Genomic DNA, 25,511 nt, shown 5'->3' on the forward strand with positions numbered 1-25,511 from the left:
CTAACTGGCTCCTAGTTCTGGTTATGCTGTCAATATAGCAGTAGATTAGTGAATTATATCTTCTTTTTTTTTTTTGTGATGATTAAAAAATATTCCACATCTCATAGTTTCATGATTATTCCAGTCTATTGTGGCGTGACTGTACAGCCAATAATATCACCCAATGAGCCTATCGTGCCCTGTTACAAGAGGGCTGGGCATACAGGGCTTGGCATCCTTTTGATGATTCTGACGTGCATGATGCTGCAGCATCTGCAGAAACCTCATAGGCCTGAGGATGTGTCATTGCAAAACATAAGCTCACAAAGGAGTCGCCTTCAACCTGCTCCGCATTAACTATTTATTATGAGGAAGATGACTCTGCTCTTCTATAGCTCACGTTTTACTGGGAGGGAATACATTTATCATGAACTAAACCCAGTTAGATGCTGAAGGCCAGGAGGAAGATGAAGGTCTTCCATCCAACCACTCTATTTACCGGAAGGTAACCGTCATATTTATAGCATTTTTTACATTTTCTTGTTTAAGTTTTCATATTCTTTATAAAAAGTTGTCCAGTATGTCCAGGAGCGCTTGATACTCAAGTGCAAAATATCTAATACGGTTTCCATTATTTCCAAGAGTTTTCTTGGCTTGTATACAGTTATTCATATGGCTTAGCTAAACCTTCTCGTAGTTGACTATGAAATGTATTCAAGGGCTGTAACATAGTATATAGCGGAAAAATAAGTTCTTGACCATCGGCATTTATAGAATGTCAGCAATGTCGGAGTCTGGATTCCCAGAATGTTTCAGCCTCTGGTACATAACTTGCTGTGTCATATAGAAAAGTGCTTGTGCTACTGGATGATGGTGGTAGTAGTTCATTTTGCATTTGTGTATTTGAATTGTTTTTCCTCTAAATCTTAGCAGGGTTAGAGACCCGTCATCGTTCACCTCCTATGGTGCCGCCCTAGTGGCTGAAGCTACGAGTTGTGCACTTTGTAAGCAATGCAATTCTTCTGTTGTATGTATTGTAATACAAATACTTTATTACTCTTGTTTGTCTGTCCAGCTGGGTGACTCTTCTTACTGATTTCATCCAGTTGAAACATGGCTTATTAAAGGGGTTGTCCAGGATTTAAAAAAAAAAAAAAAAAAAAGTTACAAAGAGATAATTATTTATTGACCTGACATCTGTGACAAGGAACACAGTGTAGCGAAGAAGGAGTTCTGTACGCTGGGCAGCACAGTCGTTCAGCGGTTAGGACTGTAGCCTTGCAGCACTGGCCTCCTATGTTCAAATACGACCAAGGGCAACCTTCATGGAGTCTGTATGTTCTCCTCACGTTTATGAGGGTTTTCTCCGGGTTCTCCAGTTTTCATCTCACATTTAAAAAAAAAAATATTGATAGGTTAATTGGGTTCCATGAAAGTTGTCCCTAGTGTGTCTGTGTATTAGGCAGATTGTGGGTATAATGCGTATAGGAAGTGATGTGAGTGACACAAATCTCTGTACAGCGCTGCACAATATGTTGGCATATATACGTGTAAGTAACTGGAAATAAAGAAATACCTGACTGCCATTGTTCATGTCCCGGATGGATGAGTTGTGCCCTCTAGTTGAAGCTGTGTGTAGTTACATATTTCTACATTTGGTTATTTCCGAAGTGCCTTTTTCTCACTGTGGATTTCGCTAAGAAATGGTTAAGCGCTTGTACTTCCCTCTGACCATCCGTGTCCATCACCTACTTTTCATCTTTCTCAGATTTCTCCGGATAGCTTTTAGTTCCTGTGGTCTCATTATTAGGTTACCTTGTAAAGTGCTTCACTCTCTTACTGATGTTGGTTGAACCAATTCTAGAGTTACAAAATAAGCTAATAAGACTTTAACCTCTTCTTTGCTTGATTTTTTTGTTTTTTTTTGTTTCTTTACTCCGATTCTGTTGATATCGCACAGGGGCTTTACTTCGGAGGAATATGTCAGGAATATTCCATGATGTATACACTCTTTCCCGGCGCATGCTCGGAACGTGTTCACATAACGTGATGTAAACGCAGCCCAATATGTAAATGTTTTGTTACTTTCTTGTCCTCGTTTACGTTCTTCTACAGCCAATTCACTTTATTGGAGGGGCGCTCTAGGGGCCACTGACTTGTTGTTTTTGTTGAAGGCTAGGTCTACACGGCACAGGTGGCAAAGCTAAACATGGCTGTGATGCACTGCCTTGCAGGTAATGAATGTAAATGTGGTCACTTTGCGACCCACAAGTTGCCGCAATTGCGACACTGCAGTGGCAAGAAGTCCAGCTGGTTTGGATTCCTTGCGACTGTGGTCACATTCACTTTCATTACCTGCGATGTAGACCGTGCGACACGGCGATCTGTGACCGTGTGAACGGTGTCATGGCCAAAGTTGCCGTGTAGCCTTAGTCTAAGGTGTCTGTTTATTATAAGTTTCTGTCCTAGCAGCAGATTGGCTTTAAAGAAGAACTCAGGCTTTTTTTTTTTTCCTTCATCCCATCTCTGTGCTTGCAAATGTTATGTAGTAAAATGTAGTCGTGTGTATCGGCTTACCTGGTGCTGTATTTGGCGGGTAGCCGCTCCATACTGGGCCGCCGTGGGTCATGCGATCCTAAGGCTGACTCCCTGTTTCCTACAGCATCTGCACATGTGCGGACAGGAAGTCAGTCTCTCAATGCAAGTCTATGAGAGCCTTGATGTGAGTCCGGTTTCTACAGTAGACCTTGTAGGATACAGGGAGTCAGACTGAAGACCATGTGATCCAACAGCGGCCCGGAACTGAACGGCTACCCATAAAATGCAACACCAGGAAAAAAGCCAGAATACTTCTTTCAATTCAATTTTCTTTATTTTCCGAGGTTCAAAGGTGCATCCTACAGTGCCGATCTGTAGGTTGGCATCCAGCCTGTACACACTTGACCATTTTTGATCCCTGGGACAGCAATCTAAGCACGCACTCCCAATGCTGGCAGTTACTGTAATATGCTTTGCAGCAATTATATTACATTTTATACATTATCTTACATTGGCCAAGGATTTCATGGAAGAGGCTTTCATTTTGTACTAGGTATATCTGCGCTGAGAATAGGGAGGGTGTTTGCTCTTACTAAGGCAATAGTCCATTTTCACTGTTTCTATGTGCTGGGCAGTGAATGGAAGAAACGATAAAGAACTGAATATAATCTTGGACTTGTTACCAGACAATGAAATTGTCGTATCCCCAGGCAACAACCTATAAACCCAAAAAACCCTAAAGGATAGGTGAATTGACAACTGGAAAATATTTGGGCATTTTAAGTAACTTTTAAGGTAAATGCAATTGTGTTTGTGTGTGTTTTAATAAATGTGGTGATTATTGTTGGAATATCTGAGAGACACTGGAGAAAAGATTCAAGGAAAGTGTCATTCTGTGATTTAAAAAAAAGTAAATGATTTTCTACCTAGGAGTGCCTGGACCCTTCACCGTTTGAATACCAGGTAGGTTTTGATCATTTCATGAGAAAGGTCATGGGGGGAATATTTATACGGCACTTTTCTGGCTTAGAAAAGTTGCAAATCACTCAAAAGTTACAAAAATGTAGAATTTTGGGCCATTCGTATATGATCGGTGGGGCTCTGACACACGGGCCCCGCACCGAGCAGCCGTTCCGGGCCCCGCACCGAGCAGCCGTTCCGGGCCCCGCACCGAGCAGCCGTTCCGGGCCCCGCACCGAGCAGCTGTTCCCGCTGGCTCCTGTGCACCAGATGTCCGTGCCGGAAGCAGATTGCTCCGGTCACAGTATAGGGGCCATTTTGCAGCTCTGCTCCTATGCAAGTGAGGAACAGGATAGGTCATCAGTATATAAAATCGCCCCGTGCCTGGACATCCCCTTTAATGGGTTGCCAGGTGGACTTTTCCTTCTAGGCTCAGCAGGGACCTGATGTCCACAAAGCCGTTTAAGAAGACAATTAGTCGCCATTATCACATATTCCCCTCTATCCGGTCTATACACCATGAAACCAATCACTTCTTTAATATACAGCCCACCATAAAAAAGTGATGGATAGAATGTATTTCTAGGGGAAACTGCTCCATTTTATGTTTGCCCATGACTTTCTTGCTTTCCATAATTCACCCTTCTGCATTCATTGTGATGATCGTGTGCTCGCTCATAACATGGATAGCTTTATTTTGTAGACTTTATGAGGCAGTTAGACCACAGCAGGACCCAATTTAGCTTTTTAATAGCCCAACATTTAGAAGGTTAAAGAGGTCGTCCACTACTAGACAACTGATGATCTATCCACTGGATAGGTCATCAGTATATCATCAGTGCGGGTCCGTCACCCGGACCCTGCACAGATCAGACGCTCCAGTGGTCTGCGGGCACTGGATGTTGTTTCACATAATGTGATGTACGGAGCCGGAAGCAGTTGGCTCCGTACATGGCATAGGAGCAGAGCTGCAGTACTGAATAGGAGCAGAGCTGCAGTACTAAATAGGAGCAGAGCTGCAGGTCGGCCGCAATTTTGTGGCCAGAGACCACTGTTTCCGGCATCTACGTCCTGTGCCCGTAGGCAGCCGAAACCGGCTTAAAGAGGCTCTGTCACCAGATTTTGCAACCCCTATCTGCTATTGCAGCAGATAGGCGCTGCAATGTAGATTACAGTAACGTTTTTATTTTAAAAAAACGAGCATTTTTGGCCAAGTTATGACCATTTTTGTAGTTATGCAAATGAGGCTTGCAAAAGTCCAAGTGGGTGTGTTTAAAAGTAAAAGTCCAAGTGGGCGTGTATTATGTGCGTACATCGGGGCGTTTTTAATACTTTCACTAGCTGGGCGCTCTGAAGAGAAGTAACATCCTCTTCTCTTCAGAACGCCCAGCTTCTGACAGTGCAGATCTGTGACGTCACTCACAGGTCCTGCATCGTGACGGCCACATCGGCACCAAACGCTGATGCTGCTGCAGAATCAACTGTAACCTCTGGTGCCGATGTGGCCGTCACGACCTGTGAGTGACGTCACAGATCTGCACTGTCAGAAGCTGGGCGTTCTGAAGAGAAGAGGATGTTACTTCTCTTCAGAGCGCCCAGCTAGTGAAAGTATTAAAAACGCCCCGATGTACGCACATAATACACACCCACTTGGACTTTTGCAAGCCTCATTTGCATAACTACAAAAATGGTCATAACTTGGCCAAAAATGCTCGTTTTTTAAAAATAAAAACGTTACTGTAATAGCAGATAGGGGTTGCAAAATCTGGTGACAGAGCCTTCGGGTGTCGGACCCCACAGATCATGTACTGATGACCTATCCCTTTAATAGACATCATTGGAAAACTACCCTCATACTTAGGTTCTAGCTGAAGTTTCTGGGCACTGATTACCCAGCTGCTGGGATTTATCAGCCTTGATCATACTGACTGTCTATATAGCATTGTGCATTTTGCTGATAGTGGTTCTCCAAGGTTTCACACATTTTTCTGATAAGATGAAATTCCATTCTGTACAGTTTTTCTGTACACGGTTTGGCTGTGGTTCTGACTTTGTTGTTCCAGTTAGTGGTTTGCAATTATTTTCATGGTGGGGAATTTAGTGTGGGATTCTGTAGCTCCTTGTTAGAATACTTTATCTGCACAATGTTTGCTATATTGATCCATTAAGTGGAAAATAATGGACACTCTGGCAAAAACTGTCTACTGAAATTCGTGTTAATGGATTGTTTTAGGAGAAACACAATTTTTCAGACAAATCATTAAGGTTTATTAAAGTCTGAACTTCCCATTACTTGTATTTTGTAGTATTCCTGTCATAGAATATCTAAATACATATTAATCTTGATATATTTTATATCTGAGGGGCCACGTGGATTGCATTAGATGAAAGGAAGAAAATCAAAGGAAAGATGGGCCATAAATAGTGTGTGTGAATGGGCCCTAATACTGGGTTTCCCTACCAAATGTATTACTCCTTCATCAGGCTTCTGGATTGTGCTTGGACGTTTGTTATAGCGGAATACTAGGCACTGCTTGGAGTTCTTTCCTGGGTTTGGACTGGTTATTGGGAAGTTAGATCTGCCAGGTTTGGTTTTACAAACTTTGTTACCCGACATTAGTGGAACTAAAGGTATTTGGCTGCTGGTCACCCTCCTGACTATAGAGCACGTTCACCCCAGCCAAACTGCCATGTTTAATCGGGCACAGATCTGATGTGTGCGCTCAGCTTTGCTGTTTCCTTTTGGAACAATTTCGATCTCAATGGCCGTTGGGTCTTCTGCTTCAGAAAACCCTTTTGTTGCAGTGCTGACGGATTCATTTGTTATTCGTATTGTTTATTACTCATGAGCGCTACTTTTGGCCTCTGTCCATTTCTCTCTCGTTCACACAAACCCCTACACGTAGAGCCCAGTGCTCTTCATATGAAGTCTATTGGTATCTAATTTCTGTTGTAATATCTGTTAGAATGTAATCATTATATCTGACGTTGGGTTTAGTTTGGTAACTCGTCATTATATGATGCCCTCTGGCCCTTGTTGTGCTCAGGTTAGTCAGTCTGGCCACACCTAGGTTATAATGATGATTCACATTTTTTTTTTCTGTCTCATACTCTATAAAGTGAAGGTATTGCATATCTGCTAGACACATTTACACTCAGAACATGTTTCCTTTTGGATGATTTACTTTTACATTTTTAATTGTATTATTTTGTTTAAAGGAAAAACTAAAAACTCCGGTTTGCATTGAGCTAACAAAAACTTCTAATCCCCAAAGCTCGTTATGATTTGTGTGGCCTATTCGGCCTCCTGTCTGTGACTTCTGGTTCTCCTCTTACAAGGGATAGTGAATGCTCCTATCCATCCTCAGCCGATTCCCTTCTTACTACTAACTACTATTTACCATTGTCAACCTTTACTCCACCCAAGGCTGCAAATTATTTGTATTTCACATATTCAATTCGTATGAACCCATGTCTCTTTTACATGCACATTTAGTCCTTGCATTGAAATTGCGCAAAACTGAACATTTGGTTATGTTCACGGTTTGTGCGGTGTTGAGAACGGGCATTAAAGGAGTTTCCTTGTGACAGACATTGATGGCATATAGCTAGCAAATGCAACAATATCCATTTGGCAGGGGTCCTCCAGCTGTGACCTCCACCAATCACTAGAATGACCTGGCAGCAGCGCTAGACCAGCACGGTGCCACTTTGTCTCCTGTTGGCTCTGCTCCGCTTTCTCCAGAGGCTGCAGTGTCAGCCCATTATAGTAATTGATGATAATCCATCAATATCTGTCCTGAGACAACCTCTTTAAAGGGTTTATCCTTTCTCAAAACCAACCTGGTGATCATATTCTCACCACAGTTCGGATGTTGATGTCCCTGATGTTCTGCTAATTCATCCAGGGGACGCTGTGGACTCACACATTTCCGGCAAGGGACCGTAGTATTACACATGTCAATATGCCCAAATAGATCACCTGAAAAGGAGTTGCCCCTTCAGGAGTTAATTTTCTAGCTTCTGGGTTTTGTTCAACATAAGTTAAGGATGAGTTCACATGCGGCGGACTTGTCTGCTGATTTGCGGTGGATTCCCTGCAGATTCCAAAGTGTGAGACAAGCTACAAAAATCGGCGACAAATCCGCAACATAAAAAAATTGCAGCCTGCCCTACAATCTGCAGCAGACAAATCTATGTATGAATGTTTTGTAAAACCCTAATCACTAACATTGTACTGTAATTATATTGTGGGATTTCGGTGCAGAATCGGAACCGAAAATCTGTGTCAAATCTGCCACGTCTGAACTCCGTCTAAGACTATGTTCACACAGTTTTCTGCAGGTGGAATTTCTGCCTCAAACTTCCGTTTGGAAGTTTGAGGCAGATTTTCCTCTCCCTGCACGCCGTTTTTCGCTCGCGGCCATTGAGCGCCGCGGGCATAAAACGCTGCGAAATATGCTTTCTCTGCCTACTATTGATGTCAATGGGAGGTCAGAGGCGTAAACGGCCGCAGATAGGGCATGTCCCTCCTCTCTCCCGTGAGGCGGTTTTACCGCTCGCGGGTGAAAACCACTTCCCATTGAAATCAATGGGAGGCATTTTAGGACCATTTTTGACGAGTTTTGAGGTGCAGTTTCCGCGTCAAAGAACTCTGTGTGAACATAGCCTGCAGTGTGTCTCAGTAGTTCACATTTCTACAACAATAGTCCTTTTTATGTTTGTTTTTTTCACTAAACCGCTGGATAACATGTTACCTATGTGTCTGTACAATTATCAAAATAATGCAGTCCGGTAAGTAAGGAGGCACTGGTATAATGCGGTGAATACGGGGCTTATTATTTCTTTATACTTGGGCTTTAATCAGGGGGTTTTCTTCTCTTATAATTCTGCATTGCTCTACGTTGGTTGAACTTGAGACAGGAGTCCACTACCTCTTCTTCCTTACAGTTGACGTTTTCCACTGTTGTTTTATTGCTTTAATTTGTCAGTTAGGTTTGTCAGTAGCTGCATTACTGCATGTAATGACTTCTGATTATTCAAGTCGTGAGTATTATTGTGGATAGCAACTGGAAACTCCCTCCGTCATTATACATGATGCGCCACCCCAACCCTTCATGTTCTGACCAACGTATCAACATGTCCAAGAAGCTTATTCACTGCTGGGTTGATATTTTCCATTTCATTATCTTACTGTTATGGCTTGTGTCTTGGGAGGAGGAACTGTCTGACTCTTTGGTATGAAGAATTCTTTTAGAAATCTTTTAGGGATAAAACTGGCAATGTGTATTGTTTTTCATGGTGATTTGTAGCTGTACGTGTATTCTTCTGTTTTCTTCCAAGATCCAGGTTCATTATACCGTAACCGCTGCCCTCCCGGTACTAATGACAAAACTTCTAATCCTTTCCTCCCGCTAGTCATTTTTCATGTCCATTTTGTTTGCGAAGATGTAGGACGTGGACACTTTGTGGAGCGTAGTTGTGTCCTCTATGACCACGTTGACTGGCTGAATGGAAAGCTTTGTCATTGGTGCCAGGAGAAGCACTTGTATAGGGACCCCGGGTTTTTAACATAGACTGTCTAGTAAGCAAAGGGAGAAAGTAAACTACATTTAGGCCAGGTTCAGGATTCTGTCAGAGATTAGGTGTATAATATGCTCCTAAAATACTGACAGAATCTGCTAAGGCTCCATGCACACGGCCGTGCCCGTAATAATGGCCCGCGATTCTGGGCATGGCCGGCCGCTGGTGGCCACGGACAGTCACTCGCATTTTTGGCCTGTGCTCCCATACAAATTATGGGAGCACAGCCGGTAAAAAGCAAGAGAATGGACATGTTCCATAATTTGCGGGACACTTCTACGGCCTGGACACCTTCCTGCAAATATACGGGAAGGTGTCCGTGGTCAATAGAAGTGAATGGGTCCGCAATTGCGGATGATTTTTACGGTCGGTTGCATGTGGCCTGACGGCTATTTTATACCGCATTCAAACGCTCAGTAACATATCCATTTGGAATAATGAATGCGCTGCAGATTTTAAAATTCACATTTTGTTCAATATTGCTGCGGATTCCACACTGAGAATTCATGGATTAGTTCACTTGAATTATAATGGGGCTAATCCGCGTGCCAATCCACGGCAAAGATCTGAGTTTTAGCTGTGAGTTTCTGCCGCAGATTTAGTACAATTTGTGCTATGTGCACACGGCCTGACGGACGAAGCAGAAGTTTTGATGTGCTGCTATTAGAAGCGATTTCCCATCTACCGAGTATACGATGCTGTGCACTGTAATTCCAACCTCTTTATAGGTTGAAATGATTCTCGCAGTCTAATGGTTTGCTGCTTATAGGAGATAACTGCTAGGAGAATATTTGCAGGCCTTCTTTAAATTGCTACTAGGATCGGCCCGTGGTCAATCAACAAAGGGAAATGGTGTAAGTAGTGCGTCTCTGCGTGAAAAATGCTGCCGGTAAGATGTCTGATCCTCTTTGCTGGATGTGTCTGTCAATGTCGGAACAAGATGTTCTCCTATTTCGTATATTGCTGGTAATTATGTTTTATCCACGTGTAGTCTCTGTTTCATCCACAGTTTACACACGACTTCGTAATTACACATTCAGTACAGATGACATGGGGAAACGGTGATGTGCTTTACATGAACTATTAGAGAATTGTATTAGTAGCAATTGTCTTTCAGATGGAGAAGGCTTTTGCGGTGGAGGTAGTAGAGTCTGAAGTATTTTCTGTTGGATGTGGTAGAATTCTATACACTGCATATTTATTTTCATTAAATTAATCATCTGGGCGTTTCATTGCCTACCAATGTGCTCGGCAATGCCCGGAGAGCCCACTGTGATAGTGAGTGGCAGAGAGTAGTAACGGAGACCGGGATCACCTCGTATGGTACCGTCTTGCTGACTGATGCATTGGGCAGGTGTACAACACCTGAGCTGTTTTTACAGGTAGCTGAGAGGTGGGCTACATATATAGAATTCCAATAAAATAGAAGACGGCACTCCAGTAGTACATGCTCTTCAGTATTCAATTTTTCAAGCCATAATATGCACAGAATTACAGCAATGTTTCAAGGTGAAGTGCATTGAATGTCTGTGAGACTTGGGGTGCACATAGACGTCCCTACTCTGACCCACGCACATAAAAGCACTATGGCTATTATTTATAATGGAGACATGACCGCTATGCTGGATCTCATTAACTATAAGGGTGCAGTCACATGCAGCTGATTTTGGTGCGCAACTTTTCTGTGACTGAAAATCCGTTCCTTTCATTTGGATGTGGTTGTTTCTGCAGCAGGTGCAGGGATTTCTGCAAGTTCCATTCAGATGAATGGAATAGATTTTAATTTGCAGAAAATTCTGCATCAAAATCTGCCGCGTGTGACTGCACCCTAATAATTCCATCAGGGCTTTCGTATTTTAGAGGCAAAAATAGCACTGGAGACTGCTGTATTCTTGCTGTCAAAAATACTGGAAAAGACCTGTGAATCCCAATCATGGTAATGTGACTATTGTCTAACAATACTAATAATAATTAACCGTAAGAACAAGAATGGATTGACTGATTAAAGAGTGGGTTATATTAAAAAAATGGAGCTTTTAGATTTTCTTTGACATCTTAACGCAAAAAGTTTAGAACTCCTTTTGAGGTCATTTTATAGATTTTGGTGCTTAAAGGTTATGCGTCTTACAGGTGCACTTTAAAGCCCTGTAAAAGGGCTGAGCTGTTCTTTTAAACCTTTTCTTGTCCTGTTTAACATATAATGAGTCTTTTTTCTTGTTGATACAAGAGCAGAACTGAAAACATTGTTATACCTTTTGTGAAGGGATTTTGCAGTAGACGGGGCGCATTCTTGTTCTTGTATTTGCTTCCTAATCCTCAAGACGATGTACTTTTGGAAATTGTGCTCCCGTAGGGTCTATCTTGATGGTTTAGTAATAAACCTATTGTTAAGCATAAAGAATATGGTTGGGCGTTTTGCTAAGTCATCAATTGTTGCAGATGAAATTTCATGTTCCGTGGAAATATAATGAAAAGAGGTTTGGGGACACAGAGATTTTACGCACTTTAGTGATTTTATATATATTATTCTCCATTGCTTTTGATAAATATCTTTTGATCTTTAATTACATGAGCACATTTTTGTTTTATTCTTTTCATTGATTTTTTTTTTTTTTTTTAGATATGTACATTTTACCATTTGAATGTTGTGCTACAATTGTATTTGCCCACTGACCCGTTGTAAGCTCCGATTCTGATGTTGCTTTCTGAACAAACAGCGGTACAAGTCATTTCAACTGAACCTAGGGTGTATAGGTGTGTAGTGTTTATTTAACACGTGTCCATTCAGCGGCTTCTATGAATTTGCTTTTGGCGAAAAAAAATCATTGAACTATTTTGCAAAGTGCATAGTAATTGACGTTCAGTAAACTGAAAAGGTTATCTGGTTAATATCTACACTTAACTCACTGCTGCCGCTCGATGTAGGAGACCTACTTGTAGGGGGAGATTTCAAACTGGCCCTCAACCCTACATTGGACACCTCAAAACAGATGACTGCCTTACCACACAAGTTTTAAGAACCCTCACACCCACCCTCTCCATGGCACACCTAACAGAAAAGGAGTGTTGTGAAGCCTCCAAACCTCTATCTCCCACCACTCCTACCATAGGTTGGACTAGATCTTTATTTCAAATAGGCATATAAAGAATGCTACTTGCTCAGAAATAGGTAGTATTGTGGTCTAAGACCACTTCCCCACTTCTCTCACTATATCCTTTCACTCCCTTCTGGTTAGGGCCTGGACATGGGTATTGAATGAGACATTACTAGCGGATGAGGCCCGACGTGTCCAAGCGGTTAAGATTAACCACGTTTTTTTTGCATAAATTCTACCCCGGATATGTCTAAGCTCATTCTGTGGGAATCACACAAGTTTATAGTGAGGGGGGAACTTATCATCCTGAAAATCACGCACTGCACACAGACCCATTTATTTCAATGTGGCCGTTCACACATGCGAGAGTCCGCTGCGTGAAACTCACTGCATGTCCTATATTGGTGCGTTTCCACGCACCTACACGCCCATTGAAGTCAATGGGTGCGTGATTTGCGCATCAATTCCATTGAAAAAAAATAAAAAATATGTGCTTTGTGAGTGTGTGAATAACGCATGCCACTCGCAAAGCACACTGATGCATAACGCAACACACACGGACCAGATTCATGCGCGTGAATCTGATAGGCTCGTATGAATGTAGCCTTAAGGGTAACTAAACTTTTAGAAAACTTTTGACATGTCATAGTGACATATTAAAAGTCTTGATCGGTGGGGGTCCGGGCACTGAGATCCCCACCGATTGCTAAAACTAAGCGGCAGAAGCGTTCAGGTGAGCACTATCCTGCTTTGTTCCTGATTTTGACTTTCCTCGGCTCAATAGAAAGGCTATGAGTCCGTGCACCGCTCGCTCGGCTTTCCGAGGAAAGCTGATGAGAAATGAAGCGGCACAGCGCTGACCCGAGCGCTTCTGCTGCTTCGTTATAGTGATCTTGGGGGTCTCAGTGCTCGGACCCCTACCGATCAAAACTTCTGACATGTCACTTTGATATGTCAAAAGTTTATTTCCTCTTTATTGTTAAAGCAGCTAACGCCTTCAAACTCTGTACATTTAAACAATATCCCTAAGGCGATAAGCGTTCTAAGTTGACCTCTCTATTAGATAAAAAAAAAAACATAGGAAAAAATTCTTTATTTAGGCTATTGCCACTAAATCGGTTACTAGAGTTACTAACCCTTCTGATATTGCGAATGAGTTTAAAGGTTTTTATGAAGCCCTCTATATAACCAAGGGATACCACTGACCCTATGACAAAATTGGAATGCATTAGTGCATCTTCTTAAAATGTGTAACTCTATACTAGCCGAAGAACCGCTTCCTGCATCAAGTACTAGAAACCTACATCCTGTTTATCTCCAAAGAGAAAGTTATAGGCTTATTTCCTTTCTAAATGCTTATTTTAATATGGTGGGCTAAACTTTTAGCACACTGTGTCAATGGCTTACTAGGAAGCCCAGAACAGATACGATTCATTCCTGGCCGAGAGGACAAGTACAATACAACCAGAATCATCCACTTCTATTGTTACGCAAAACATAATAAAATACCGCTGGTTTTGTTGGCACAGAATCTGAAGAGGCCATTGATTGGTGGATTGGTCCTTCTTTCTATGAGTACTTGAATCTTTCCACTTTTTACCTGTTTTTGTCTCGTCTATTCTATCTCATCTTAACCCTCATGCTAGAATTAAGGGAAAGGTACATTGTTGGACACTCCCTCAACCAGAGATGGTACCCGCCAGGGCTTCCTACTCTCACCGTCATGATTTATATTAGTTATGGAGATTCTCATCTTATTTTAATAACCAGTCCAACACCAGCTATCCCTCTTATTCTGCACCTCTTTCATACTATTGGAGAGGTATCTAATTTTACAATTATCTTGAGCAAAAATCAGAGGCTTTAAATATTTGGGTCCCATGACCGTTTCAAGCTACTTAAAACAAGCTTCCCTTTTAGATGTCCAGTTGTGGCAATAAAATAATTAGGTACTCAAATTCCAGCTTAAAGAGGCTCTGTCACCAGATTTTGCAACCCCTATCTGCTATTGCAGCAGATAGGCGCTGCAATGTAGATTACAGTAACGTTTTTATTTTTTTTAAAACGAGCATTTTTGGCCAAGTTATGACCATTTTTGTATTTATGCAAATGAGGCTTGCAAAAGTCCAAGTGGGCGTGTTTAAAGTAAAAGTCCAACTGGGCGTGTATTATGTGTGTACATCGGGGCGTTTTTACTACTTTTACTAGCTGGGCGTTCTGACGAGAAGTATCATCCACTTCTGTTCGTTAACACCCAGCTTCTGGCAGTGCAGACACAGCGTGTTCTCGAGAGATCACGCTGTGACGTCACTCACTTCCTGCCCCAGGTCCTGCATCATGTCGGCCACATCGGCACCAGAGGCTACAGTTGATTCTGCAGCAGCATCAGCGTTTGCAGGTAAGTAGCTACATCGACTTGCCTGCAAACGCCGATGCTGCTGCAGGATCAACTGTAGCCTCTGGTGCCGATGTGTCCTCGCTCGTCCGACACGATGCAGGACCTGTGAGTGACGTCACAGCGTGATCTCTCGAGAACACGCTGTGTGTCTGCACTGCCAGAAGCTGGGCGTTCTGAAGAGAAGTGGATGATACTTCTCTTCAGAACGCCCAGCTAGTAAAAGTAGTAAAAATGCCCCGATGTACGCACATAATACACGCCCAGTTGGACTTTTACTTTAAACACGCCCACTTGGACTTTTGCAAGCCTCATTTGCATAAATACAAAAATGGTCATAACTTGGCCAAAAATGCTCGTTTTTAAAAAATAAAAACGTTACTGTAATCTACATTGCAGCGCCGATCTGCTGCAATAGCAGATAGGGGTTGCAAAATCTGGTGACAGAGCCTCTTTAAGTTTACTCTTTTCAGAGAATTATACACTTTCTTGTAACTGGTATTAGATAACAATTGGAAGGCCTGCGTTTGCCCTTAAAACCCAGATGCTCCCCAAGATTCTGTATGTGTTGCAAGCGGTGCCAATCCATCTCCCTTCATTTTTCTTTAAAACCACGCGTAGCATGTTTCTTATTCAAACAAAGAACAGGCGTCTGTCTATTTGCTATGTCTGATGTCCAAATCTATTAGAGGGTGAACCATCTGACCTGTTAGCTGCATCTAGTCTCCCAATCCACTCCCTATATTGATCTAGAGACACACTATATGAACAAAAGTATTGGGACTCACCTCTTAGGCCTCATGCACACAACCTTAGCCATGTGCACGGCCGTGATTTCCGGGTCGTCCGGCCACGGAGTGACAGCTGCGAGTTGCCCGCAAATCGCGGGCTGTGCACATGACCACGGCAATTATTTGCAATGAGCCCGGACCGCAGAACATGGCCGTAATAAGGCTTGCCCGTTCTTTCTGCGGTCCAGGCTCCGGGGCCATGCACGTACCGTGGAAACCACGGTCGTGTGCATGGCCCCATAGGAATGAATGGGGCCGCCATTCTCCCGTTACAACAAGTCAGTTTCTTCCCTCCTAGATATTCCACGATCAATTGTGAGTGATATTATTGCAAAATGGAAGCGTTTAGGAACCAGAGAAACTCCACCACAAAGTGACAGACTACGTAGAGTTCCAAACCTCCTCTGGCATTAACATCCGCACAAAAACTGAGCGTCGGGAGCTCAATGGTATGGCCGAGCAGCTGCATGCAAGCCTTACGTCACCAACTACAATGGCAGCCTCAAATGGAGTGGTGTAATGAACGCTGCCATTGGACTCGAGCAGTGGAAACGTATTCTGTGGAGTGACAAATCGCACTTCTCTATCTGGCAGACTGATGGACGAGTCTGGGTTTGGCGAATGCCAGAGGAATGTTACCTTCCCATTCCCATGGCTTTCCAGCTGTATCCAAATACAGGAAAAGTCCTTTAAGATATTTACTAGAAGGTGTAAGGCTCCTGTATTCTTAAAAAAAAAAAAAAAAAAAAGAAAAGGCCAATTTAGCTTCTGGATACTTATGGCAGGAAAAATGGTTATCCCGATGCATTGGCTGTCTGTGGATCCCCCTTCTATTTGTGAGTGGATGAAAAAAAAAAACCGGTACAAATGTGCAGATTCGAGGAACGCCTAGCTTGAGAGAGTAATTCTCGCGCTCGTTACTTGTCCACCTGGAGCAATATAGAGGACACGGTCATCTGGATAATTAGTGTCCCCTCCCCTTATAGCCTATGTACCTGACATAATACTTTCTGTACGCTATCCAATTACCTTTTACGTGTTTCTTTATTTTGCATGTCTAGTGAAATCATTGTCTAGATAATTGTGTTTTGTTTTTGTTTTGTGTCGAGCTCTTCCATTTCCATGGATTTGTATGTGATGCAGTTGCCTTTTGAACTCACGTGTTCATTTAATACAACTTACCGAAAGGCAAAAAATACCAATTATACATTAAATGTTGTGCACTAACACTAATGTCAGTTGCACCTTTCAATATCTCTTTGTCTGAAAAACGGTGTAGTTAAACTTCTATAAAACTTTCGTCTTGTCAAAGGGACATGTCCGAAGTTTTGATCAGTGGGGGTCTTGAGTACCGTGCTGCTTTGTTTCTGATGACCTTTCCTCGGAAAGCCGAGTGAGGATTTTATGGACTCATAGACTTTCTGTTGAGCTCATACACGGCTCACTTGGCTTTCAGAGGAAAAACGATCAGAAATGAAGCAGCACAGCGCTCACCCAAGTGCTTCTGCCGTTTTAATTTTGGCGATCGGTGGGGTTCTCCATGCTCTGTCTCCCAGTGATCAAAACTTCTGACATGTCACTATGACGTGTCAAAAGTTTTATAGAAGTTTTTCGTTACACTTGACTTGATTTTTGTTGAATCTCTCTTTTTTTTTTTTTTTTTTATTAAACGGGCTGAGCTTCAGTGCTGGGCACAATTGCAGTAGCCTTATCAGTAGTGCAGTTGAGGAGCTGTAACACCCTCATTTACACCCTCTTTCTGCTGATTGCTGGAGTTCGAGGTTGGACCCTCATGGATCACAAATTGGTGGCCTATCCGAAGGATAGAACATCAATATAAGCCTAATTCCACTTCCAAAAGTACTTTTCTATAATATATTCACAACAAAAATAAATCCTTACAACTTCTTTACCATCTCCTGTTTGTTCTCATGCCTCCTTTGCCCCGGTTATCAATGCCTTCCAGTATTAATGGGCACACTGTCTATACACCTAGGACAGGGGTGCTCAACCTTTTTTTGGTCCCAGGGCCACATTGTTAGATTGTACCACAAAAGCAGCAATACAACTTGAAGGGGTATTCTGATAGCTGGGGGTTTCACTTCTGGGACTCCCACTTATTGAGAGAATGGGGATCCCCTGCTCTCCAATTGGCACTCCAGTAAGCAAGATTCAATGGTGCAGAGTTCTCTCATGGGAAGGTAATAGGAATTACTCGTCATTAGCTACAATGAAAAGAGCCGTATTTATAGGAAGATACCTCTCCACCTCATCTCTTCCTCTCCTAACAGAGAGAGTCCCAAAATATAGAGGTGCACAGAATGGCTTTGCAGGCTGCATGTGCCTCCCGGGCCGCAGGTTGTGCTCCCCTGACATTGAGTTTCCTAGGATATTTGAATAGACCTGGACTCGTCACTTCTGGCTCTCCGGAACGGCTGCACGTTTACATTTCTGAATATGAATTCTAGCTATAGTACCTGTAGACAGCTAAGTGACTTGACTTTGATATTTGTAAAACAGACACTAGTTGGCAGTTCCTAAGAATTAACATTATGGTCAAAGTGCAATGTTCTCTCTCTCATGATGAAATTGTCATTATATCAGTACGATTTACATAAAACAATCATCCATGCAGAGTTTACAACGTTCATTATCGGATCCAATGTTTATTAGATTGCTTTAGAACTGTAATTGAAACTATATGTTTTCATATAAAATGTACTAACACCCAGTTTTTAAAGCAGTCCTGTCAGCTCTTCTTTGCGGACCGATTTGAGAACCGCATATGATAAGGGGGTGGCGCATGTTGTACAAAAGCATATATAATGCATCAAAGTGTGTAATAATTCATCCACCCTGCTCAGCGATTTGGCGGGTTTCCTTTAATACAGCTACAGACACAGGGATTGGGGGAACATGGGTGCAAGTGGGTAAAATTTGGTTAAGGGACAGAAAACAAAGAGTTGTTATAATTGGAACTTTCTCAAAATGGGTTGAAGTCCGCAGCGGGGTACCACAAGGATCGGCGTTAGGCCCAATTCTTTTTATTCTCTTTATTAATGACCTTGTGGATGGGATTAATAGCAAGGTTTCAGTTTTTGCTGACGGTACAAAACTTTGTAGGATACTTAAAACTCAACTTGACTATAAAATATTACAGAAAGACCTAGATAAACTGGCAGCATGGTCAGAAACATGGAAGATGAAATTTAATGTTGATAAATGTAAAGTAATGCACTTAGGATGCAATAATAGCATTAATTCATATACATTAAATTGAATAAAACTGGGGATAACGGAACAAGAGAAGAACCTGGGTATTCTAGTAGCATTAAGCTAAGCAGCACTACATGTCAAGCAGCAGCTGCAAAAGCAAATAGGATTTTAGGGTGTATAAAAAGAGCGATAAAAACCTGTGATTCAAATGTAATATTACCACTCTCTATAAATTCTCTGTAAGGCCACATCTAGAATATGGAATTCCGTTTTGGGCTCCACATTGTAAAAAGGTCATAGGAGAACTGGAGAGGGTTCAAAGGCGGGCAACTAGATTATTAAATGGGATGGGTGATATCGCTTACAATAAAAGGCTAGAAAAATGTAGGATTGTTCAGCTTGGAAAAAAGACGTCTTAGAGGGGATCTTATTAATATGTATAAGTATATGTGTGGTCAATACAGAGAACTAGCACATGATCTGTTCCTTCCAAGGACTCTACAAAGTGTGGCAGAAAGACGTTTCAGACATCAATATAGAAAAGGGTTCTTTACAGTTAGTGGTCAAGCTATGGAATACTCTTCTCCAAGAGGTAGTGATGGCAGACACTGTCAGCATTTAAAAAAAAAACGCTAGATGATTTTTTTTATATATGAATGGCATCGAGTGTTATAATTTATCAAGCAAAGAATGACTGGTAATTTATTGGGAAAGGTTGAGCCTGATGGACCTGTGTCTTTTTTTCAACCTATGTAACATGTTTTAAAAGTAAGGCTGTCAATCACTAACTGGTGGGGGGAGCTACATAACCCCCCACATCCCCCAGACTTGCTTGCACAGAGATACGAAGGTGCAGGAGGGCTCAGCTTTGCTTCTTGGGCTATGATCGGCGCTCCCTGTCAAGCTAAAGAAGGCTCACGTAGGCATTCTATGTGAACCGTCTTCAGCGTGACGATGAGCGCTGATCACAGCCGAAGGAGCAAAGCGCTCAGCTGAGCCTTTCTGCACCTTCGTAAAATTAATGGTGGGGGTATCAGCACATGGACCCCACCAATCCGAACTTTTGATGTGAAGTGTAGTTCCTATTTATCTTAAAAAAACATAACTGCTGGAACATGGAGGGGCAAAAATATTAAAATCTTAATTATTGTGTAATGAAAAGTTATACAAAATTCGTCACCATTTTTAATCTCTGTTTGCTTTCAGTGATTTGGAACATTATTGTTTACATTATATTCAGAAGCTGAAAAATATACCTACCGAGTTGTTCTCACAGCTGAAATTTGCCATAATGGTATACAGGGTCCATTCCAAAATGTATGTTAACCCTTTCATGACCAAGGGTCATTGATGCCCCTGTGTCCATGTCAAATTTTCCATTTCTGATATGAACTTTTTTAAACGATATCTTTGCAACTGCTTTGAATATCACAATAATTGATACTTTTTTTTTTTTTTTTTTTACAAGACTTGAGGCTTTCATTTTCTAGATTAGTATAATTAGTTCCATGTTCTGAATATTTACTATGAGCAGACAAATCACTAAAATGTGGAAAAAAACAAACACTTTTTTGTAATATATATATATATATATATATATATATGTGTGTGTGTAAACACACACACACACACACACACACACACACACACACACGCGCACCCACCCACACTGTACAGCTCTGTAACAATTAGTCGTCTTCTCTCTCCGTCACACTGCATCTCTGTGAACGGATAAGAGGGCTATAATGCTATATTCACATGGCTGTGAGAAAAAATCTGTTAATGGTTCAACTATCAGTTTTTCATGGCTGTTTTGCATCCACGTGTTTCAAAATTTGAATCCATTTCTCGGCCATCTGGCCGGTTTTTCTCCATCCGTTTTTCATGGACGTTAAAAAAAATAAAAAAATGCATGAATTTTAATCGTTTTTTTTGTCCCAACCCTTTGAAAACACCACAGTGCCCATGTAGATAGTGTCACATTGCCCACATAGTGTCAGTGCCCACATAGTGCCACAGTTCCCACTGCATATAGTGCCTACATAGTTCCACACTCAGTGCCCATGTAGATAACGCCACAGTGTCCCCTGTAGGTAGTGCCCATATAATGCCACAGTACCCATGTAAATAGCACCACACCCCTTATAGATAGTACCACCCCCATAAAATTGCGCCACCCCCCCCGGCAGATTGCGCCGCCACCCCCCCCCCCCCTGAGATCTGGCATATATATTATACAATGGAACTATCATAGTCTTGGTAATAACCACGATGACCGTGTGAACAGAGCCTCACAAAGGTTTGCTTAGATTTGATTGTAGCAAACCTCTAGCTATGTTAAAGAGGCTCTGTCACCACATTTTAAGTGCCCTATCTCCTACATAATCGGATTGGCGCTGTAATGTAGATTGTTTTTTATTTTGAAAAACAATCAATTTTGAGCAAGTTATGAGCAATTTTAGATTTATGCTAATTAGATTCTTAATCGACAACTGGGCGTTTTTTACCTTTTTACCAAGTGGGCGTTGTAAAGAGAAGTGTATGACGCTGACCAATCAGCGTCATACACTTCTCTCGATTTATGTCCATCTGTACTCACAGCGAGATCACACTGTGCTGTCCCATACTCCCATCGTAACTTTACCGAAGTGTCTTGAGAGTGAATAGACATTGCCTCCAGCCAGCACGCAATGTCTTTTCACACTCCCGACGCTTCGGTAAAGTTTGTGAGGGACTTAATCACCGCACAGAGTGTTCTCGCGAAATCCTGCTGTGAATGACAGCACATAGTGATCTCGCGAGATCACGCTGTGCTGTGTGAGTAAGTGCCACAAAAACTTTCGCGAAGTGTCGGGAGTGTGAATAGATCTCGTGTCCTGGCTGAAGGCAATGTCTATTCACTCTCAAGACACTTAGATAAAGTTAATGTGGGAGTATGTGTCAGCACAGCGTAATCTCGCGAGATCAAGCTGTGCTGAGTACAGATGGACATGAATGGAGAGAAGTGTATGACACTAATTGGTCAGCGTCATACACTTCTCTTTACATCGCCCACTTGGTAAAAAAGCTCAGTTGTCTATTAAGAAACAAATCTAAAATTGCTCAGAACTTGCTAAAAAATTATCGTTTTTCAAAATAAAAACCACTGTTATCTACATTACAGCGCCAATCACATTATGAGGAGATAGGGCACTTAGGCCTCATGCACACGACCGTGTTCGGTCCGTGATATACGGTCCGCATGTCGGCTGCATGTCCCGGACCGAACACAGTGCAGGGAGTCGGGCTCCTAGCATCACACTTATCTATGACGATAGGGGTCACTGCCTGTCCGCGGAACTACTGTCCCGTACTGTAATCATGTTTTAGTGTGTGACAGTAGTTACGTGGATAGGCAGTGACACCTAGCGTCATAGATAAGTATGATGCTAGGAGCCCGGCTCCCTGTACTTTGTACGGTCCGGGACAAGCGGCCGACATGCGGACCGTATATCACGGACCGAACACGGTCGTGTGCATGAGGCCTTATAATGTGGTGACAGAGCCTCTTTAAGGATTTAGGTCTATATGGGTTTTAAGCCTTTTTCAGCTGAATATGGGATTGTGCACGTTAAAATCCAGATGCCGAGCAGGTGTCGGGTCAGTCGGGCAGGGCTGGATCCAGGTTTATGTGGGCCCTTGGGCGACAGGGCCTCGGTGGGTCCCATTGCGATGCAACTCACACGTGGCGGCAGTAAAACGGCAGAAACTTCACACAAAATATAAAAAAAATAAAAAATGTATGCCCACTTTGTCCCCCTATGTATTAGTTAGGCTCCCTTTGAGCCATCATAGAGGTTAGGCCCCCTTTATTCCGCCATATAGATTTTAGGACCCCAGTTTGTTCCCCCATATAGAAGTTAGGCTCCCTTTATGCTTCCATTTAGAATTTAGACCCCTAGTTTGTGCCACCATATAAAAGTTAGACCTCCTTTGCGCCAATAAAGCTAAAATAAACTCACAATACCTGTTCTTATGACCAACTAATCAGTGATTACGTCACCTGCGCCGGGACACTGATGTCCCTTGCTTTGCATTCGTAAGCAAAGCTTACTGATGCAGTTTGGCGGTTTAACCCACCAGAGGATACTCTCGTCCTCCAGTGGGCCAGTCCACTGCTGCTATGTAAGTTGACAGGGTAAAGCACCCGTCAGCCGAGTGGGCCCCCCCGAATGCAGTAGGCCCAGGCACTTGCCGGGGTTCGCCGGGTGCTGACGCCGGCCCTGCAGTCGGGCTACCCCATGTACATTACAGTAGATATATATGTGTATTTGCAGCTTTAGTTCCGTGGACAAAAGATTTTTCCCATAATCATTATTCATCACCACTTCACAGGATAGGTGATAAATATCTGATCGGTGGGGGTCCGACTACTGGAACCCCCACCGATCACGAGGACGGGCTTACCTTGCCGTTCCTGGGAGCCCCACAGGAATGGAGCGCTGGTATGCATGCTTGACCACCGCTGCATTCATTTCTATGGGGCTGCTGAACACTATTTTCGTGTGGATAGGTGATAAATATTGATTATGGGAAAAACTCCTTTGTCAGTTCACACTGAGTTTTTTTTACACGAAACCACGTCGGAAAACGTCCGAAAATGCCTCCTATTGATTTTAATGGGAGGTAGAGGCGTTTTTTCCCACGAGCGGAAAAAACTCCTCGCGGTAAAAAGAAGCGGCATGCCCTATCTATCTTCGGGCGTTTACGTCTCTGACCTCCCATTGACATTAATGGGAGGCAGAGAAAGCTCAATGGCCGCGGGCGAAAAAACGCAGCAAAAATCGGCGTGCAGGCAGAGCAAAATCTACCTCAAAATTCCAAACGGAATTTTGAGACCGATTTTCTGCCTGCAAAAAACTCTGTGTGAACCCAGCCTAAGGCGGGATTCACACGACCGGGTCGTTCCCGAGCCCGAGTGTCGGCCGGTAAAATCGGCCATTTTGCCCAGCCGGTTTGCATTAAGTTTTGCATCCGTGCCGGGCCGGGCAGATCTGGGCAGTGACATCAGCGGCAACTCCTGAAGGGGAATCCCCATGTGTTCGAGGATTCCGCTTCAGGAGTTTCCCCTGATGTCACTGCCCAGATATGGACAGAGACATCAAGCGCTCTGTCCAGGAGAGGAATCCCCGAAAACACGGGGATTCCGCTCCTTCAAGGAGCTAAAGTGCGGCTAGCACATAGCAGAGCGGGGAGATATCTCCCCGCTCTGCTATAGTGGCGTCGCTACAGTAGTATCAGCTGCTGCAGCTGCTAGCGGCGCCATCGAAGGTGTCGCCGGGCAAGGGCGCTTTTAAAACAAGCTGGGGAAGGGAGCCAGCGCAGCGCTCCCTTCCACCTGCTGTACACCCTGGCCCTGCCACACAGTGTACAGCGATGCCATTCGTCCAAATGGCATCAACTCCTCCTCCTCACATGCACTCTGCGCTGTGAGGAGGAGGAGATAGAGCGCAAGCGCCGGAAAACCCGGCCATCACTCGGGACACATCCCGGTGATGGCCGTGTATTACCCGGCCCCATAGACTTCTATGGGAGCCGGGCGGCCGGGTACCCGGCCGAAGATAGAGCATGTCCTATTTTTTGACGGCCGGTTTTCCCAGCCGTCAAAAAATCGGTCGTGTGAATAGCCTCATTAGGGGTCTATTATTCCTAATGCAGCCGGGTTCCGGCCGATTTATGAACGGCCGGCACCCGGCCGGGAAAACCTGCCGTATGAATGAGGCCTAAGGATCAATAGTCTGAACTCGTGTGTTAGGGATCTGCCAGGTACTACGTCTAGGTATACTCCTGGGATTAATCAATCCACACCTGAGGCCAGACCTGTTCGACTGACACCATCTCCCACCAACCAGGGTGGCAGGCTCAGGAGTGGGAGAGCCTATCGCGGCCTGGTCAGTCGGAGTTAGCTCCGCCCCCTGTCCTTTATTACCTGCCGTGTTCTCTTCCCCAGTGCTTGTAATTCTTCTGGATTCCTGGCCCCACTGCTGCGTGCTCCAGCCTGCTTCTGCCGTGCTTCTGCCTTGCTGCAGTTCCGCTTAACCTGCTTCTCTTTGCCCCTGGCTTGCTTCCTTCTCCGTGCTCACTTTGGTATACTCCACTTCATCCTGGTCCTGACTACTCATTCACCGCTCCGTTTCCTCGCTGCGTTCCGTGGGCTACTGCCCCTTCCCTTGCGTGTTCCCTGTTTGTTCTCCCGTGCACTTAGACAGCGTAGGGACCGCCGCCCAGTTGTACCCCGTCGCCTAGGGCGGGTCGTTGCAAGTAGGCAGGGACAGGGCGGTGGGTAGATTAGGGCTCACTTTCCCTTCACCTCCTTCCTGCCATTACATCGTGTGTCTGTGTTGACCTGCTGGTTGTTGAGAGTAGCCAGAGTGGTTGCTGAAGTGATATTAACTTGGACATTATGTATAAATAAGGCAGAAATAATCACTGCTTTTGTGTGACTATGCTTCATGCAGCCCGGTCCTGAAACACTCATTGTTCTAGGATAATCATTTGAGCCATGGAATCCTCTGTAAATGTCTCTTTGTGTAGAATGAACAGACTATAAGTTCCAGATCATTTCACGTGAATTTCAACCTCGAGAAATAACCAAACAGGAACTACTTGCATTTATACAACATAACCCAAAGAGAACCTGTAACCAGACAGATCTAACGTAGGGCAGCATTTAGATAACCGCAAGCTGATGGGGGGGGGGGGTTTATTGTGGCCTCTGAACCCTCCCAAACTCCTGATCAATGGTGTATTTAAAATGGCACTATTCTCTCCTCTAAATGGCTGAAAGGGATGATGTGACTGGTCCGTTCATGCGAAGGAGCTGTAGACCGTTTCTTGATTCCTCTAGGCCCGTCATTGTGCGCTCTAAAGACCCCCCACCCCCCCCTATTCGGAAGTTTGGGTCCTGTTTAGCAG

At 43.5% G+C, this 25,511-nt stretch overlaps 1 protein-coding gene across 7 annotated transcripts in view; it reads left to right on the forward strand.

The window, feature by feature from the left end:
• CCSER2 (coiled-coil serine rich protein 2) overlaps positions 1-25,511 on the forward strand; it is a 157,833-nt gene that overhangs the window by 11,513 nt on the left and 120,809 nt on the right. Inside the window, exon 1 of one of the 7 annotated variants that reach the window (XM_075841701.1) lies at positions 464-484. The exons of the other annotated variants lie outside the window; for them this stretch is intronic. The gene's annotated coding sequence lies outside the window, so the exon portion shown is untranslated. Of the gene's footprint in view, positions 1-463; positions 485-25,511 lie in introns of those variants that run through there. 7 annotated transcript variants of the gene reach the window in all.

Source organism: Rhinoderma darwinii, chromosome 11 (assembly GCF_050947455.1).
Source record: "Rhinoderma darwinii isolate aRhiDar2 chromosome 11, aRhiDar2.hap1, whole genome shotgun sequence".
Classification (NCBI taxonomy): domain Eukaryota; kingdom Metazoa; phylum Chordata; class Amphibia; order Anura; family Rhinodermatidae; genus Rhinoderma; species Rhinoderma darwinii.